A 13,012-nucleotide genomic window follows, 5' to 3' on the forward strand; every position below is an offset into this window, starting at 1 on the left:
CTGAGGCTGGAATCAAACTGGAAATCTTCCTGCCTCAGTCTCCCAAATCACTAGGATCATGGGCAGGTGTCACCACACCTAGCTCTCTTGAACTGGGGCTTAAGTGCCAGAGACTGGGTAACTTTCAGCAAGTTACTTAACACTTATGAGACTTTCTTCTTCTGTAAAGAAGGGCTAGTATTAGTTAAATTGCAAATTTCAGAGATTCCAGGAAATCCCCCAACACAGAGTCTGGTATATAAGGAAAAACTGCTAAAATAATAGGAGGTTATCATTGGAATGTAGATCAGCATTTATAACTCGTTATCTTGCAGCAACTAGTAAAGGGATGGCTCTCTGGTAATCAATAAGGGAATAAATGAATGTGTGTGTGTGTGTGTGTGTGTGAGAGAGAGAGAGAGAGAGAGAGAGAGAGAATAACAAGAAGGAGGAAAAGTAGTGCTTGCTTTATATTAGGCCTAGAGAGAAGGACCATGTAGAAATAAGAAGGAACACAGAGTCAAAGAAAACTTTAAATTGAAGATATTTAAAAAAAAAACTATAAAGTGAGACAAGATGTCAAGAGTGCAAGAATATGAGAAATGCTGCAGTTCAAGGATCAGTGAAATGGCTAGGCAGTTACAGAGATAGAAAAGATAAGGCACTGTGAAGTTTAAAAAGATGAGGACTTAACTAATGAGAGGAGTGCTTCCATCTCCAGAGGGAAAGAAAGAGATGTTATCAGGGTGGGGTGCCCAGAAGACTCCTGAGGTGCTGGTAACATTTGTTGTGTTCTTAAATGGGGGTGGAGAGTACTGGGACACCATGCGTTCATTCTATTAATCCATACAATCCATAAGTATGGTTTAGTTGCACTTTTATTTGGATAATTATTTTTTAAAAGGGAACAAATCTTATCTGCAAGGGGAAGAGCAATGATGAAGGAAGGAAACTAGAAGACCAAAAAGAAGAAATCTGCACAAAAAGGGAAATAAAAGGTGTCTTTTAACACATATGGATACCTCAGGATGGGGAGGTGAGCATGCCATGCCACAAACTCCCAGGGCACTTTCTGCCCACCAGACCACCAGCTTGCCACCTCTCACCTCATTGGTCTTCCTAAGATCATCTGTGCTCAGAAGACTCTCAGTTCCTGCCTCATAATTGCCAGGGAGGCTGCCATCCCATCCCTAGCTGTGAGCTCGCCATCTGTGTCCCCCACTGTTTGCACAGCAAAAATTCATGTCCCTTCCTCCAAAAAGCTTTCCTTGACCCATCCATCCAGATGCCTCCTTTACTGTGTAGACTTCTTTCTCCTATACATTATCTTTATTTGCCTTCAATTCTGGGAGTCACGATAGTTTTCTTGATCCCCCAGTGTTTATTGAGTGCAAGAGGACACACCCCTGCAAGCCCTCAGCTTCTCGTGTAGAACTTGAACCCATCAGCCTGCACTTTAATGCTCAAGATCTCTGTGACAAGGGAAAGGCTACTACAGAAGCCAAGGTTAGGCATACAGTATATTTCTTAAAGAAAAAAAATTGTAAAGGACATTATTGACACAATTATGAGTATGGTCTACCTACTAATTATTTTATCAATATTCTGCTGTTCTTAAATAAAAGAACTTCTGTTTTCCTAGAAACATGAAGCAATGAAGAGGCATTATATATGCTACCCACTCTTCAATGGCACAGAATAAATATAATTGCAAATGCAAAGGCAAAAATGGAATGATTAAAAAGTGACACATACTAATAACATTGAAATAAAGGGTATGTTTGAGTTCTCTTTTCACACTACTCTTAAAATTCTTCTGGGGGATGGGGTTGTGGCTCAGAGGTAGAGCTCTTGCCTAGCATATGTGAGGCACTTGGTTCAATCCTAACACCACTTACAAAAATAAAATAAAGATATTGTGTCCACCTATAACTAAAAAATATTTTTTAAATTTCTGAAGGTTTGAATTTTAATATAAAAAAATCTTAAGTCTCAAATAATTAATAGAATAAAGACAGTATAAAACAAATTCAAATTTCTACTTAAAATGTCCACTATCAACTCAATGGTGTTTTTTGTTTTTGTGTCAGGAATTGAACCAAGGGCCCTTAACCACTGAGCCACACCCCCAGTCCTTTCTTTATTTTTTAGTTTGAGACAGGGTCTGGCTAAGTTGTTTGGGGTCCTGCCTGGTTGCTGAGGATGGCTGGCTTTGAACTAGCGATCCTCCTGCCTCATCCTCCCTGGAATTACAGGCCTGAACACCACTACAAGCAACTCTGTATTTTTCTAGTGATGTAGTCTTTCTGAAGAGGAAAAGAGGTCCACCCCACCCTCATGTCCCAGAACAAATGAATTGGCAACTTTTTTTTCTTCATCCTATTTGCCTATATTGCACAAAATGTTGAGGTTAGGGCTTTTTATTTGTAGAGAAAACTCTTATGTTAATAAGTCATAATTATTTTTTTAAACAGGGAAGGGACAAAACTATCTAGCTGATCTGCTGTGTATACATTATCATTATATAGAGTGCAAAACCTCTCTTCCTTAATACATATATTCTGCCTCTGGTTGGCTCCACTGCAAACAAAAGCACGTACAAACATGCATTATGGTACAAGGAAAAGGCTTGGTGACCAACAGTGGTGATGCTGCTTTGCAGATTTGTCAGCAATTGTTTTATAAGGAACATGGTAGTTTTGTCATGAATCCTCTACATTTTAGTCATTGCACAATGAAACCTCCAGCCTTTCCCATGTTCCTATTTGATTCCTTCAAGGTAGGTCTCAATGAGTGTGAAGCCCCCACAGGGATGCAATCATTTCTTTCACATTGCCTCATACTAGGCCTGCAGGCATGCTAACTCTTAAAACCAAGAGTATCATTATGAAGTGTTCAAGGACTGCTACACAGTGGGGGTGCTCCATGTGTGTATGTGGATATGGATGCACCCGCCCATGTGTGCATGTGTCCAGGGATTGAACCCACGCATGCTTAACCACTGAGCTATATTCCCAGCCCTTTTTATTTTATTTTGAGACAGTGTCTCACTAGGTTGCCTAAACTGTCCTCCAGCTTCTGAACCTCCTCCCTAAGCCTTCCAAAGAGCTGAAATTACATGCCATTTACCACCATACCAGCTACACTGGTTCTTGGATGACCAAGCAGAAACACAAGCAGAGCTGTAGTCCCTTGCCTTAAACAATCGACAAAATTATGGCTGTATCATTTCCTTGGGAAAATGGTTTTGCCTTAGGGAAAGAAAAATTAAATTTAAACATTCTGTAGTCTGGGATTTTTGACCTTGAAGTTTTGTTAAATCTGGCAAAGCACCTTAAGACACACCTGTAATCTCAGTGACTTGAGAGGCTGAGAGAGAAAGACTTCAAGTTCAAGGCCATCCTTAGAAATATAGCAAGATGAAAGGAAGGGAGTGGGAAGTGGAATAGGAAAGACAGTAGAATGAATCGAACATGACTTTCCTATGTTCATATACAAACACATGCCCAGTGAAACTCCACATCATGTACAACCACAAGAGTGGGAAGTTATACTCCATGCATGTATAGTATGTCAAAACACATTCTACTCTCATGTATAATTAAAAAGAAAAAATAAAAAATTGAAACAAGAATGGGATCCAAGTTAGAATAAGTTATACTCCATGTGTGTATATATGTCAAAATAAACTCTACTGCCATGTAGAAAAACAAATAAAATTTGAAAAATGTGTGTGTGTGTGTGTGTGTGTGTGTATATATCAAGAACCTCAGCAACTTAGAATAAAAAAAGGGCTCAGGATTTAGTTCAGTGATGAAGTATCCCTGGGTAAAATCTCCAGACCAAAGAAATAAAATTTTATTGCTAAATCTGCATACAAAAACAACAAATTTTTTTTTTTTGCTAATTCTTTCTGGATGTACAGAATGACCACAGTATTCAGAAGAAGATATATGCTCAATAAGTTACTGCAGAATTAATGAAGAGTAATTAACACATGTTATACGTCAGTTGCCTTTGTGTTCAACCAGGAAGTCAGAGGCACCAGAGTGGGACTCCATCCATTGTCTACCATATTGCTGCTTTCCGTCCTCCCACTAGACAAAGCTTGACCAGGAAGATCAAGGTAACAGAGGTGCTGGATAGTGATGTACCTGGGAATTGGAGCCTAGGAGAGAAGGAGGGGAGAAATGTCCACTTAATGTGGCCTGACAAGCATCTGAGTTGACTTTTTACAAAACAGGATAGAGCTCATTCATCTCATCCTTCCAGTTCTGAACAGGAACAAGCCATGCTCAACCAAAGCTCCCCAGTGGGATTCCTCCTTCTGGGCTTCTCTAACCACCCAGGGCTAGAAAGGATTCTCTTTATGGGTTCTTAACTTCCTACCTCCTCACCCTGGTGAGCAACACACTCATCATCCTGCTGTTAGTGCTGGGCCACAGGCTCCACTCCCCAAAGTATACTTTCCTCTCCAGCCTCTTTTTTTCTTGGACCTCTGCTTCACCACAAATTATATCCCCAAGATGCTGGTCAATCTCTGAGGCCCCAAGAAGGCCATCCTGGTCTGAGCTGCTTTATCTAGCTGTTCATCTTCATGTCCCTGGGAACAACTGAGTGCATCCTCCTGACAGTGATGGCCTTTGACCACTATATGGCTGACTGCCAGCCCTTCCACTATGCCACCATCATCCACCCCTGCCTGTGCTGGCAGCTGGCAGCTGTGGCCTGGGTTTTGGGTCTGGCCCAATCCATAGTCCAGATACAAACCACTCTCCTCCTGCCCTTCTGTCCCCACCGGCAGTAGATGACTTTTTGTGTGAAGTTCCTTCTCTAGACTATCCTGTGGAGATACCACCTACAATGAAATCCAATTAGCTATGTCCACTGTCATCTTTGTGGTGGTTCCTCTCAGCCTCAACCTTGTCTCTTACACTGCTATTGCAAGGGAAGTGCTGATGAGTAACTTTGCCCAAGCATGGAAAAGAGCTTTAGGGACCTGCTCTTCCCATCTCATGACTGTCACTATTTCTACAATTCAGTCATTGCTGTCTACCTTCAGCCCCAAAATCTCTATGCCCAAAGGAGGGGCAAGTTCTTTGGCCTATTCTATGAAGTGGGCACTCCTTCACTTAATCCATTCATACACACCCTGAGGAGGTATAGAGGGCATTCAGAAGGTTGCTGGGGAAGGAAGGCAATTCCAGGGAGAGCTGAGGAAGATCTGCTTCAAATACTTTCATGAGTTCTCTTTATGAGACTCTTTGATGAGTCTCTTCATGATTTGTAAAAATGCTGAGTTCCCCAAGCCATGCACCCAAACCGATGCAGAGGGTCAGTGTGGCCATGTGGTATCACAGAGAGAGATGGAGGTCCAGTTAAGAGAAGATGTATATCTTCATAAAACATCTTAAATTCAGATATGATCCTGTCTGTCAATGCTTAATATTTCCTCTCTTATGTTGCTCACAAGAAGTCCATACAAGGAAATACTGGAGCCATGGCTGACCTGAGACTTAGAAAGATGCCTTTTACTTCCCATGGAGTATGAGAAGATAGGCTACCACATTCTGCATTCCCTTTCTTCTTTTATCCTTCAAGTAACAGCCACAGGGAAGAGAAACTAAAACTCAACCAAATCCAACACCTCATATACGTATTGTTTTTAAAACCAAAATATAGCTATCAATCTAATGTGCACAACTACTGCCATACTATAATCACCAATAACAGTTTTCATCAGATTATAATAATACTGGAATATTAGGAGGAAACTTGCCACAATAATGTGCTGCATAATGATGTTTTGCTCAATTACCAACATATATGCTGGTAATGCACGATTTTATCTGCTGGTTTTGTGGGAGTCACTTACTTTGTATAAGTAAACTTTAAGATGTTCACACAATGATGAAAACATGTAACAATTCCTTTTTCCAAACATATTTCCATTGTTTAATAACATATTACTGTATTTTAATTACAATATTTCCTCTCTTGTCTACCAAGAAGCCCAGAAAGATAAGGAAATCATCATATTGGCTATATGATGCTTAACAGGATGCTTCCATGAGGCTTTTGTTCCTATCAGATAACCAGATGTCAACTGAATAGTAATTATATATATATATATATATATATATATATGCATTATACATATATATCATATATATATCATGTTATACACCAAAGTCACACAAAATTTTTCAATAAAAAATTTAAAATGAGACATCACCTTACAATCACAAAATTGTGATAATTGCTACCATATGATCCACAAAGTCTACTCATGGGTATTTACCCCACAAAATGAGAATATATGATCACAAAAGATTTGTACATAAAAATTCATAGCACATTTATTCATAACAGCAAAAGCAGGAAACCATCTAACCATCTATTGCTACATAACAAATTCCCTCCAAAACTTAGTGACTTTGCCCCTTAACCCAGGGTCAGTTTACCACTGAACTACATCCCCAGTCCCTTTTATTTTTTATTTTGAGACAGGGTCTCACCAGGTTGCTGAGGCTGACCTCAAACTTGCCATCCTCCTGCCTCAAACTGCTGGGATTATAGGCATTCAACACTACATCTGGCATGGGCCACCATGCCCCACATGATACCTCTTCTTTACTTTCTTGTACCAATTGGGAAGCTTTCTGAAGTAGTAATTGGGAAATCAAAGAATTTTTGCACTGGAACCACACATACATATACACATTGAGCTCACCATTTCAATCTTCATTCAACTCCTAAAATAATCACCTTGAAAAACAAGATTTGTACTGGCAGTTTTATACTACTGATGCAAAATCAGAATTTTTTCCTTAGGTTTGTTGGGAAGTATTGAATAGTGGTGAAAGACTCTTCTGGCTGGAGTGCCTGAAAGGTATTGCACCACCATGGGTGTGAAGATTAACTGAAAGGGGCCTAAAGATAAATACAGGCATTCACCCCAAATGGGAATGAGCACATATGCCATATCCTATTTGGGGAATCACTATTACATGTAGCCTGGCAGTATACTGGGTTTTGATAGGGTTAGTTATTCTTGTGTATTATGCAGAGAAAAACTATTACTGAAATGAAGAACCTATATAGTGGCTGGGTCTCCTCGGGGACTTAGCTCTTTCCTAGTTTCTCCCCAACACTGGATTCTTTTCATTCCTTGTTTTTCTCTACATTCTTTGACTTTCTGATTGGTGTTACACAGAAAGTAAACCAGTAATAATTCTTTTAGTTTTTCTTTCAGCCAGTCTGCCACACTCTTATTAGTACTCAAAGAAGACCAAAAAGAAATCAACATAACCCATTATCAGAGAACTAGAATGACAGATTTACCAAGAGCAAAAATGACTTCTTGGGGCAGGAGTCTTAGATGGCTCTCCAACACTTCTGTTTCTCCATTCCCTCTAGGATAATTCTGGAGTCCACAGTTGTTATACTGCCACATTTTCATGCCCCATAGGGATCAGCTGAGAAAAGGACAAAGTTAGAAAAGCAAAGGTAGATCTGTAAAATCCTGCCAGTACAGGATGATGTCTAACAAATAGGTGATTAGTTCTTCTTCAATAGGCAACTGATCTCTTGGCAGAAGCCTCATATTCTAGCTGGACTATTCAGGTAACTTGTTGTGCCTAGTCTGAATGCCACGCAGCAACTTTATTGAATTTCCATTCTTCTTCAAACTTTCTATATTCCTATTAAATATCAAACTGGACAGTTCAATCGATATCTGGTATGCTATAATTCCTACTTCTTATAAAATTCCAATAACCATCTTCCTTTTTAAATTTCCTGGTATCACTAGTAAATCCCATCTCTATTTCCCTTTGAGATACTTAAGTTTTCCATGATACCTTCTCCCAATACTTTTCCTTCTTTCAATGATCTATTGCTTTATTTTTCATTACTCATGACCTCTTATTTATTTTGCTTTCACCTCTGTCTTCTTCCAATCCATCTTCCTTAAAACCCTTGCAGAAAATGCAAAATGTGGAGACAGTGAAAATATCAGAGGTTACCAAGGGCTATAAAGGGAAAGGGAAGGATGAAGAGGGAACAAAGAGAATTTATAAGTCCATAAAATTAGTTGGTATGTACTATGATATGTTTTTCTAAACCCATAGAATGTATAACACCAAGAAAAAGCCCAAACATAAACAATGGGCTTTAATGATATGTTAATGTAGGTTCATCAACTATAGCAAACCATGATTCTGGAGTGGGCTATTGAGAGTGGGTGAGACTGAAGAGGGGAAAGTATTCCTGGAATTTAAGAAATGTGCTTTCTGCACAATTTTACTGTGAAACTAAAACTGCTCTAAAAATAAAATCTATTTAAAAGATGAAGAGAAAGAAGAAAGAAAACCTCAGTATCTCTCCATAATCATATGTGAAATGATTCTTGCAAACCTGCCTTCTCCTAATTACTAAAATTCTGTATTTTCTACCTATGCTTAGAGATCAAAAAATATTTCAAAACATCAAATATCAAAAATAAATCACTCAACACTCCCTCATAAACATTATGCTCCTTCTCCAGATTTTCTATATTCTCATCTTCACAACTGAATGTCCTTTCCAATATCCACTGGAGAAACTCTCTTGATTTCCTGGGCTTTTTCAGCAGGAAAATAGGCTCGCTGCAGCACGTTCTTATAGGAAGCCAAGACATACGATGTTCAAAGAATCCTGAAAAGTAATGAAATGCAACAATGATTGTTATTAAAATGCCCATCAATCCCACAAGCCTACATTTCCATCCGGGCTGCACAACAACAACAACAACAAAAACAAACCGCAAAGCGGAACTCGCTGCCGCTGCCAGGGAGACTTGTAGATCGCGGGAGCTCCACCTCCCGGCCCTACCCCCGCCAAGCGGGGCAACGGGTCCCTCTGGGATGCGCGGGAGGACTGACGTCGGTGGTCTTAACCCTTCTTAGCTTCCCTCCCGGGAGTTGGGCGACCTTAAGGCTCCTGTATACCCTCAGCAGAAATGAGAAGTGAGATGGCGAAAATAAAACGGGAAACTGTGGGAAGCTGGTTGATCCTGCAATCCAAGCAGAGAACTCTTTGAAGGAATACTGGAAACGGGAAAGACAGGAGAGGAGCAAAGCCAGGAGAGAAATGAATGAGAGTGGAAAGAAAAAGGAGCTGGCCTGAGTGATTTCTAAGGGCTGAAGCAAAGAACCGAGAGGTTGTTTAGAAAGCTAAACTTGGATGACAATGTCCATAGATTTTAAGAGGAAAAAGGGTGTTTACACAAACTGGAGTGAATTGAGAAGAAGGTCCTGTAGACAGGACAGGAACAAGAACAATAGAAGTTTTCCTTCTTCAATCCTTTGTCCTTCAATTAAAATAATAAAAATAAAAGTTTGTATACTTGAAAATATCTCTGTCCACCTGCTCATATCTACGTTTAGATATAGAAAAGCAGATTAGTTCTCCAGATTCGGAAATTACCACTTATTCACCCTGCAACTTCACAGAACAACCTTACGTTTCCTGTGTAACAAGAGATTCTTTGAGGACAATCCCTTCACCATCTTCTCTCACGCCCTAAGCCAATCAAAACACAGCAACAATTATTCATAATGGTGCATCATTGGTCCTTCTTATTTGAATTTCCAGCTTCTTGGACTGAAAAGTTATTGTGTCTCTAGCTCTCCAGCCTGTCCATGGCCACTGGGGGACCATTCAGTCTTTGCTGGTATAAGTCAATCTAGTAAATTTCTTACAATACATCATACAATGAAGACCACTCAGTAATGAAAAGAAATGAACGACTGATACATGAAGCAACCTGGAAAAATCTCAGAAGATTACCAAGTGAAATAAAGTAGTCATGGAAGAGCACATAATGTGAGTCCTTTATATGAAGTTCTAGAAAATGCAAACCATTGTGAAAGAAAGTTGATCATGGGCTGGGGGTGTAGCTCAGTGGCAGAGCACTTGCCTAGCCTCTATACAGTCCTAGGTTCAATCCCCAGCATGAAAAAAAAAGATCAATGGTTGTCTGGGATTAAATCCCCTTTATAAGAGGGATAGGGGTAAGAAGAACATTTGGGGGTGATAAGAAAATTATGTAGTTTTTTTACTGCAGTGTTTTCATAGAATATCAAAATCATTGGACTGTACTTTTAAATAAATGCATTTATTGGATGTAATTTGTGATCTAATAAAGATTATTTAAATTTATTGAAACACCAAAATATATATACCAACCATAATAATGCCTCACTCTATTTTATACAGTACTTTTAAATACCGATCTAAAAGAAGAAAGATTGTTCATCTTAATTTACAAGCACTTAAAAATACAGCTATAAGTAAAATAGACTTGTACCTGCTCTTCCAGAGTTTATGTCCTAGTGGGGGGAAACAATAAGACAAGATAGCAAATGCCTTAAACTAGCAGGATTCCAAAGAGTAAGATTTCCACCAGAAAACAAATGCATTCCATTCCTCTATTGTATGGGCAAACCAGGGGCAAACCCACTGGATGCAATATTGGGCAGATAACTCAGATAATAAAAGTTCTTTGGTAACTTTTGGTCCCAATAATGGACTTACATAAATAAAATGACCAAAATTCTATAGCAATATTTTGCATTTCCATTTCCCAACTAGTGCCCACCTACAGAAGAACTGGGAGAAGAGGTCACTCTATGTTCCTCCCCCATTTACCACAATGTCTTTACCTCTCCCAAACTTGGAATTGGAAGGCAGGGCAGGGAATAAGTTGAAGGCCATAAAGGGTCTTACTAACTGTAGTGTCCTAAAATTTGATGGATTTCCTCTCATTATAATAAATATTTATTGCTAACTCCCTTTGGGCTTGGCAAATACCCTAAGCTAACACTTTTCCTTAGGAAACATACACAGGGTCCACATGTACCTCCCAACATCCATCTGCATTTCTCACCTGCAGATCCTTCCTGCCATGACTTTTCTGCTTGACTTCTTCTTATCCCCTCCTAAGCCAGGATTGAGCCTCCACTCCTATTTGAGATATATTCTGAAAAGTGAGAAGGGTACAGTCCTGGACAAGAAAAGGGGAAATGTATTCCAGGAAGAAAACACAGCTAGTATATGTTTAGCATGAGTTTAGTGTGTTTAAAGAGAAGAGGGGAAGCCTAATGGTTTCATAGTAATCAAGACATAGAACATCAAGTCTGATCAAGTACACAAGAAGTTAAACAGGTATAGCTTGATAAGCCTGGTCCTCAGGCAGGCATAGAATTTTAGATATTCTTGGTGCTGAAAGCTAAATATACAGTGCAACATTAATAATAAAAATAAAATGGAATTAAATTTATTTTCTAGTCAGACTGGCAAATATTTTATTGGAATGAGAATGTTTAGTGATGACTGTAAAGTGTCAGGGAAACATTAACACCATACATGGATGATAGAAATATACAGAAGCACAACTCTTTTGAAGAGTTGTCCTATACTGAGTTCCTACTGAGTCAGGAGTTTTATATATGTCATCTCCAATCCTCCCAGCAACGTTGCATAAAGGAAGGTATTATACTCAGATTACAAATGGGGTGCTATGGTTTGAATGTGTCCACCCAAAGGCATGTATTGCAAACTTAACCCTAAATGTAAGCCTGTTGGGAAGTGGGGACTAATAAGAGGTAATGGGTCATGAGGATTCTATCCTTATGAAAATGGATTAATGTCATTATTGCAGAAGTGAGTTATCATGACAGTGAGTTGTTACAAAATGAGTTTGGACGCCTTTTGCTCTCTCGTGTTCATTCTCTTGCCTTTCTGCCTTCCACCATGAAATGCCAAAAAGCAAAACCCTCACCAGATAGTCAGCATCTGCCTCACCATAGCAGAAGCCAAGTAGAAAGTGTGTTCCAAAAAGGAAAGACCTGCTCTATCACATGCTCCCAATTTGTCACATAATATGAGAACAAAAATATATCCATTGGGTGTAGCAATGCAGAGATCATTTGCAACTCTTAATAAATGTAGTTTCAATATGGAAGATTTACTGGAGCCAATGTAAAAGAGAATGAGACCAAAGAGAAGGGGATGAGGAGGGAGGTGATGTTAACAAGGAAGGGTGATGGGCAAAAGTTGGGGACATAAGTCATAACTGCATTCAAAACTGAAAATGACTGCAACAGATCTACCTCTCTGACAAGTCAGCATTGTTTTCCATGGCTTACAGATGATGACGGTGGGAATCACAGAAGAGAAGAGGCCAGTTTAAAGTCATTTAGTTGAAGAATGAAATTTTAAACTAGTTAATGAAAGGAACTTATGCTGCCTCTGGCCTCAACACCCTGCCAGAGACATCATGCCCTGAAGGGACTTCTCTGCAGATTTCCTCTTCCTCATCTTGGGGGAATTCTCTCTGGACACCTCCAAGAAAGCATTATTGATGGGAGCAGGATGCAGATTCCCCAGAGCTCTGTCATCATTTCTAAATAACAGGTAAGCTGAGTCCCTTGTTTCCCCCCTAGTGAGAGTCTCTTCAACATCTTCCCCTTGCTCCAACTGCTATATTCCTTAGACTTCTGAAGGATAATTTTGTCCCCACCACCAGCTAATGCTGATTGGCTGCCACCAGAAGCCCTTGCACTGTCTGGACCCCACCACAGGGCTCTGCACTAACAGACATCATCACCTCTGCCCTGGGTCCATGTTTCACAGACTTAGGTGCCTTCTTTCAAATGCAATAGGATGTTATCTGTGCAATTTTATGAGTGTGTGGCTGTTTTCATGGTGTGAAATATTTGAAGGGGAGCACTTTGGAACTTACCTGACTAAAGAACCTGACTTTTTGTAACTCAACATTTCTAGCCACCATTGATTCAGAAACCTGAAAGATAACTTCCTGTACTTCATCCATACCCAGTAGGACCCCAGTTCTGTAAAATTATCTAAAAACATAAAGTTCACGCCTTGTATATCCCCTTTATCGTCCACAATCTTTAGCATAATAGAACATAGCTCATTAAGAGAGAGAGAGAGAGAGAGAGAGAGAGAGAGAGAGAGAGAGAGAGAG

General features: G+C 39.6%; 1 long non-coding RNA gene and 2 pseudogenes across 2 annotated transcripts; 2 read left to right on the plus strand and 1 right to left on the minus strand.

Annotated features, from left to right (window-relative positions):
* Window positions 1–3,815: 3,815 nt before the first annotated feature.
* Window positions 3,816–10,082, minus strand: LOC125617690. Of its 2 annotated transcripts, XR_007348762.1 has the most exons (3): window positions 8,740–9,174; window positions 7,324–7,457; window positions 3,816–4,147 (listed from the first exon to the last, which is right to left on the minus strand). It is a non-coding gene; the product is annotated as an uncharacterized LOC125617690 (long non-coding RNA). The 2 variants fall into 2 exon arrangements; XR_007348761.1 differs by having other exon boundaries at window positions 7,324–10,082.
* On the plus strand, window positions 4,271–5,196 carry LOC107160854 (annotated as a pseudogene).
* Window positions 10,083–12,175: 2,093 nt separating the features above from the next.
* LOC107160845 overlaps window positions 12,176–13,012 on the plus strand; it is a 5,111-nt pseudogene continuing 4,274 nt past the window's right edge.

This window comes from Marmota marmota, unplaced genomic scaffold, assembly GCF_001458135.2.
Source record: "Marmota marmota marmota unplaced genomic scaffold, marMar, whole genome shotgun sequence".
NCBI lineage: Eukaryota > Metazoa > Chordata > Mammalia > Rodentia > Sciuridae > Marmota > Marmota marmota.